This window comes from Coptis chinensis, chromosome 5 (genome assembly GCF_015680905.1).
Source record: "Coptis chinensis isolate HL-2020 chromosome 5, ASM1568090v1, whole genome shotgun sequence".
In the NCBI taxonomy this organism is placed as follows: Eukaryota; Viridiplantae; Streptophyta; class Magnoliopsida; order Ranunculales; family Ranunculaceae; genus Coptis; species Coptis chinensis.
In genome coordinates this window covers 89898524-89904888 of record NC_141460.1, presented here as the reverse complement: position 1 = coordinate 89904888, position 6365 = coordinate 89898524, and the positions used below count along the sequence as shown (strand labels likewise).

General features: G+C 37.3%; 1 pseudogene; it reads right to left on the bottom strand.

Annotated features, from left to right (window-relative positions):
- LOC147499905 (3-ketoacyl-CoA synthase 20-like) lies at positions 1 to 5470 on the bottom strand (annotated as a pseudogene).
- Positions 5471 to 6365: the final 895 nt, after the last annotated feature.

Genomic DNA, 6365 nt, shown 5'->3' with positions numbered 1-6365 from the left:
CTAGGCTTCCCTTTGCATGTGAACAGAAAATGTGTCGATCTCATCAACCCAAGGATTTTTGTCATCGTCCCGGGATTTATAGTCCTAAGAGATTTCCAGACTGCACTACTGCACTTGAATCCTGCTCCAAACGCGATTTGCCATACACGGTCACCCTTCTTTATTCTCCCCTTGGCCTCCGAATAAGCTAGTTCATACCATAAGGAACTACGTACTGGATGTGTTACCAAACCTATAAAGATTACTCCTTGATGCCTCCATCTGCCATTCAGTCAGTTTTAAGTTCTTCTCTACTTTGTCTAGTATGGCCCTGCCTCCAGGATGAATGCAAATATGTTCATAGGCATGGTTGAAGTTTGGACTAAATGTATAACACCCCCTCTTTTTATTTTCCTAGTATAATAATAATAATAATGATAATAGATAAAGCAAAAATATATGATAACTATCAGTTACGGATAAAAGTCCCGTAAGTAAATAGATAAGTTTTATCCTTGTTTTTCGGTGAGTTTTTTTTAAAACTAAAAGGGGATTCTCACGTAGAGTTTTTGAGGGAAAAACACAGCGAGAGTTTTAGAAAAAAAAGGGGAGTTTTACTGAAAGAAGAAAAGGCTTTGAACAAGGAAGATCGTCTTTTTTGCGCGACAGTCGACTTCGGTCTTCGGGGTTGTTCCGCTTTCGGAAAGCTGTTCGGTTTATAAACTGTGAGTAGATATATTATGTTTTGATAAAGTTCTCATTGTTTACTGTAGATTGCATGAGGATGAAACCAATATGATTTTTTACTGTTCATATACTGTTGTATGATTCTGATTTAGACTGTATACTTTTTAGTGTTAACTACGTATACAATTATGAATAACCGTCTCTCTTGGGAAAAAACTTAAAACGAGGGGTTGTAGAATCGATGATGTCTGCTGTAAAAACAGTGGTCAACTTATGTATTGGCCAAAGAACCAAATTGTCATGGATTGTTACACTATTGTTGTACTGTTGTGGTGTGGGTTGTTTGTTTTGATTTGGTTGATGTCGGGGTTTTAGAATCGGTGATTGGGTGCTGTTGGGTTGAAATTGGGTGTGCTGTTGAAGCTCCGGAAGAGCGTTAATGGTGATGCGTTAATGGAGGCGCGGACTCAAATTGTACTGTTTGATTTTGTTGTTTGTTTTGGGTGGGTTATGATGTGGTTATAGTATGGAACTATGTTGGTGATTGGAGAGTTGATTTAAGTAGTGGGTTTTGGTCACATTGAAGCTCCGGAGAAGCCATTAATGGCGCCGATCCCGATTACCGATATAAAGGGAATTGAGATTGGTTGGTATAGGTATGTATGGGTTTTTAAAAGGAAGCAAACCGCTAGGTTGAAAGGTGGTGGCGAGCGGTGGCTGGCGGTGGTTGACTGGTGGTGGAGACACTGGAGAGTGTGAGAGAGGAAGATGAACAGTGATTTTTTTATGTGGGCTTGGGCCGAACTAAAAAAATGTGGGCTTGGGTGTTTAATTTTTGAAATTTCTTTTTTGGCCTTAAGTTTTTGACTTTAGGCCTTTGACTTTGGGCTTTTGGGTTAGAGGAGTTTGGGGTTGGTTGATTGCTGTTGACCTGGCTGGTTGACTGTTATTGACTTTTGGCAGGTTGACTTTGACTGTTGACTAGGGTTGACTTTGACCAATTTGACTTTTAACTCGGATTATGATTCGGTCTATTAGGATAGGTCTAGGGCTATTAGCATGCTTGGCTTTAGGCTAAGACCTTTTTATATATACTTGTGTACGTGTATTAACTACTATGCGATATTTCAATCTTTTATGATATACAACGTTATGACACTTAGACATCCATATAATTATTAACGCGTAAACCAAAAATACAAGAAACAAGATACTCTTTTGTTCTCTGAAATAATATATGCAATAAAGTTCAATAATGCGTAAACAAATTTACCGCACCATTTTAGAACTATCCACTCCACAAGTTTTGGAAATGAGTTTTATGACTGATGATGTCATATTATGTTAGGTGGGCATTTATTGAATGTGCCATAAATGACCCGTTAGAGTTATAAATGGGTATTCATTGAATGTGCCATGAATGACCCAGGTATTCATTGAATGCGCCATGAATGACCAGATTGTTTGGACTGCCCTAGAGAGGAACTAAGGTATTCACTATACGGGTTAGTTGTATTCCTTGAGTGTACGGGAATGTAGGATTGGGTATTCCTTGAATGTGGCGGGAATGACCCAGGGCATTCATTGAATGTGCCATGAATGGCCCGTTAGTGATATGATAAGTATTCCTTGAATGTGGCGGGAATGACCTAAGGTATTCATTGAATGTGCCATGAATGACCTGAGTTTTTGTGCCTGGAGAGGCTGTGAAATATGTGTATGAAAGCCCAGAGATGGCTATGATATCGTGGTATTCGGTGGGAGAGAGGCACACAGAAAGGTGTGATTTGGCAAATGTGTGGAGTGCAAATCGTGGAGTAGGTACTAAAGGGTGGGTGTATAAGAAAAGAAATTGATTAATTGATAAGAGAAATTGATTTGATTATGCGAGTGTGTTTGGGCTTACATTTGAATACCTATAGGATATCTACATATGTTATATAAAATTTTTAACTTTCTTTTGCAGGAGGGTAGGACTTAATAATATTTTGTGCAGGGACGCGATCCTACCCTTATACAGCAGTGGATATCGGTAAGTTTTAATTCAATTATTAGTTATTAAAACAAGTTATTATAACGAGTTAATAAGATGAGAGTCTTGCTTGGAAAGAAACTATGCCGGTTGAAATGACGGAATTACCTGTCTTCCAAGCTGAGAATGATTAAATTATGATATATTTAAAGTGTTAGTTAGATAAGTAAAGATTGGAAAGGTTTATATGTAGTTAGTCTACTCATACCAGCAAATTCCATTTTGCTGACCCATGTTTGCTTTGTTTTGGCAACGTAGGTGTGTTCTTGGGAACATAGGTGGAAGGCAGTGGAATCGCGGCGTGTGATTTGGATTCTTGTCTAGAGCAGTCCGTTAGTTCTTTTATTAAGTCGGATTCTTATTGAAAGGATGTAATAACGTAGTTTATATTTTTTCAACATGACATGAGAACATGGTAGTGAGGACTATTACTCAGAGAGTTTGTTTGATGTTTTGTTTGGATAGAAGATAGCTTAATAAAGTGATGGTGAAAACTTCTAGGGTTTATTTATTTTCAAGTGGTTTCTTTTATGATCTAGGTTTTAGGTTTTGACATGTGTTGTATCCACCCCGTCATAGTCTGGGTTTTTAAACAAGTGAACATAGTGATGTTTGAGATAGTTATATTTCAAATATTCACTTTGTTATTGTTTAGAAATTTGGGCTGTGACAAAATGACTTCATTTGGAACAACTTCATGCCAACCTTGTTAAAAATAATGCGCAGGCAATTGGATATTGGAAGAACTAGAGGTGCTAACTTACTTATGTTTGACTTAAGAGCTCCCTCCGAAACTTTAGCAAGTTCTTTCGACAGGCTAACTCCAATGATTCCACTAGTATCCTTCTCCTGATAAGTGCTTCCATAACCATGATCATCATTACCCTTGTGAGTGCGAACAATATGCATGAGTTGGCACTTGGCACGATAATGATCAGATGTTCGATTAGAGAGGAGGACATCCCTTGCACCCATCCGGAAGAGGCAATTTGTTACAAGTATTGAGCGATTGTTACCTAAGTACCAGTTCAGGGTGATGTTCTCTGTGCTTGCTACCAAGGCATATGAGTTGGGATGCACCTGCAGGATCGAAAAAATTAAAACCAGCATTTTCATTATGTCCACTAAAGTTTTAGTTATGAAGTTTCTATCATCTTAGTTGAAATTGTGCCAGATACAGGTGCTACAGAGCCAAAACTGCACCACTGCACCTACACACACGCATCATAAAGCACGATATTCAGTCACTACTTCTAATAGTTAAAAATCAAGTTTGGCATATATCCTTTAATAATTTGAATCTAATACTTCCAATTCTATATATAGTAGTCCATTCTGCATATATCATGCCATGTCCTGTGTATCTCCTCTTACATGTTCTGGGAATATAGTTCATGAAAATGGTTTTTAAGCGGTCATGAGCTCTATGATGAAATGCTTATTTCTGATCAAAACATAAGAAGAAAGTTATTGTCTAAGGAAGAACAGAAGCAACATTATAGTTATAAATGTTTTATGGTGGACAATCAGCTGATACCTTCTCAGACAAAAGGAACAAAGATAACTAGGAATCCGTTTAATTTACTCAACTATAACAGAAGTGCATGCCCTGAAAATATATGAGTGACTTACATGCATGTTTGTCACTCTGTCCCTATAGTTTAATTGTCTATCTGACACCAAAATTATTACGTACTTTCCAGCAAACCGCACCAACCAAAGGGGCGTAGAGACTAGAGAGCACGTAAATGCCCATCATCAACTGAATTCCACTTATACTGAGTTTAACAATTTCATTGTTTTATTAGGGATTTAGGGTACAAGTGTTCGTTCACTATACTTATATGTTCCATAATTTCATATAGCCGGCACCAAGCATGGAAGCACAATTGTGACAACAATATAATATCCCTCTCATGCATGCATGATGATGGCTTCACGATTAAGAGGAATTGTTAAACCAAAAGAAAAATTCAAAGAGAACCTACTTTTAGGAGATTATTGGCAAGGTCTACAAACATAGGAGCAGCACTGCAGCCCATCCCACCAAGATTATAGCTCAAAACATTAATCCTGAAATTGTAGTGATTTATTATTATAGAACACGGCGAAGGTGTAGGAGTAAATAGGCTGCTATTCACTACTAGAATCCCAATATCGCTAGCCTTCACTCTTGTTTTTGTCAAAAGTTCATCTATGGCTCCAAATAAAACAGTTTTTGCTTCTTTTCTTGCCTCCTCCATGCATGGATTTGGTGGTAATGCCACAAATGCCTCAGGGAAGTATGCTGACTCTCCCAACTAAGATTTATTCAAAATATTCTTCTGGAACCGCAAACTTTCTTCTGAAAATGTCCCCAACAATTTTGATCGGTCCATGAAGGTCTCGTGGCTACATTTCAATGCATCTCTAGGTTTGTAGCATGCGAAATCGACTAGGAAAACCTTGCGAGAACGACTCATGTAAAACTTTAAAGCCAAGGAGATAATGAACATCGAAAAAAGAAGCACATTTGTAAAACTAAGATAATTGACGTGGTATAAGAGAAAGACAATATAAGAGCTGAAACTTGATGGGGAAATGAAAGGGCCATAATCTTAGGAGTGGAGGAACAAAGAAAGTCCAATATTAAAGGGCAACAACTGTAGATACTCTAACTCAAGAGCAATATGAACTGAGTGTACAAGCTATTTATAAGGTCACAGTTGTATAGAAGCCAAAGAAAACTGAACAGTCGAATGCATTTATATATCTACTTACGCTGTTGCGCATTTTTAACAAGAGGCATTATAGAAAAATTACTATCGATCAGTTATTAAAAGCATCATCAACGCGTTGTTATTTTTGATTTTCAATGTGACAGTTGACAATTTTTATAGCAATTTCCATCACCAACACGTTGTCAAATGATCGTTTCTATTTTAAGAATTGTCAAAACTGGAGCCAAATTGGTTAAGAAAATAGAAATGGTTCGCACGGGAAAACTTGACCCGTCCAAGAGTGGGACGGGTCTACTTTAGCCGTCCATCATTTTTTTGTTTTTTTTAATAAAAAATTAAAACGGTTCGATTTTGTACCGTTGAAATTAACGGCTATATTTAGTTCCGTTGGACTGGGCCTATATATATTGCATATATGCTTAACTCATTTTTCACCAATTCACTTCATCTTCTTCTTTCTTCTTTTATTCTTCACCAAAATCACAAAATGTCTTCACAAAGATCTAGAGGTAGAGGAAATAGAGGTGGTAGAAATAGTGAAAACGAAAACCAAGAAAACAGCCAACATACCTATGTTCAAGATCGTTCAAAAAATTTCACAACTGTTGAAGATGAAATTTTGTTGTGAAATTTTATGTCATAGTTGGATTTTTATTTCAGAAGATGTAGTTGTTGGAACGGGCCAAAATAGGCATGTTTTTTTTTGAGAAAATTGCTGATGAAATGAACAAGCGTATGAGCAAGCTTGGTCATGCAGGGCAACCACAAACTGGTGGATCGGTTCAAGTGCGTTTTCACATCATCCAACATGCGGTAAGTTTATTTCAAGGTTATTATGATCGACAATTGAGAATGAATGCTAGTGGTACTAATGCGGATGATACAATGTCACGAGCTCGTACTATTTTTTTAACTGTTCAAAAGAAACATTTTAAATTTGAGCATTG